Below are 667 nucleotides of genomic sequence, written 5' to 3' on the forward strand. Positions count from 1 at the left end.
CAGTCTATTCGCTAGCTACGTCTTCCTCGGTAGTATAGTGGTTAGTATCCCCGCCTGTCACGCGGGAGACCGGGATTCGATTCCCCGCCGGGCAGGCACATACGATTTTTAATTACTCCACTATCACTCGCCGAACTTAGCGTAGAACGTATACGGCAACTTGCAACAATTGTAACCCACCCAGTCAAATGCCTGCAGCACATCCTCGGTAGTATAGTGGTTAGTATCCCCGCCTGTCACGCGGGAGACCGGGGTTCGATTCCCCGCCGGGGAGATGCGATTTTTATTTCACAAACCTGCTCGAGTGTTGCGCGTGTGGTGCGGAAGAGCATTAACTTTGTGATCAAGGAGTGTACTTGCTGCAAAATCTTAAAAAACGGCTACATCTTAGGAAGTGGTTCTCGCATTCTTCACACTTCAGATTTACGGGGTTTGCTGTTGACGCTGTATCAATGCCCGCCCCCCCCCAGCCGACGCTCTAAGCGTAATAATCAAACTAGAGACAATGAGCAAAAGAAATAATTTTAGCAGAGCGTGGTTTCGATCCACGGACCTCTTTTTTGTAACGTATATAGACTTTTATTTACAAAATAACAATTGTCGTTTTACAAATACAGTTTACATTTTACTTGTAAAGACGAGACAATCCATTCTTTGCTTTTTTTTG

General features: G+C 45.9%; 1 non-coding gene across 1 annotated transcript; it reads left to right on the forward strand.

Moving 5' to 3' along the window:
* Positions 1 to 202: 202 nt before the first annotated feature.
* On the forward strand, positions 203 to 274 carry Trnad-guc (transfer RNA aspartic acid (anticodon GUC)). Its single transcript has one exon. It is a non-coding gene; the product is annotated as a tRNA-Asp (tRNA).
* The last annotated feature ends 393 nt before the right edge of the window (positions 275 to 667 follow it).

Source organism: Schistocerca gregaria, chromosome 8, assembly GCF_023897955.1.
Source record: "Schistocerca gregaria isolate iqSchGreg1 chromosome 8, iqSchGreg1.2, whole genome shotgun sequence".
NCBI classification, from domain to species: Eukaryota; Metazoa; Arthropoda; class Insecta; order Orthoptera; family Acrididae; genus Schistocerca; species Schistocerca gregaria.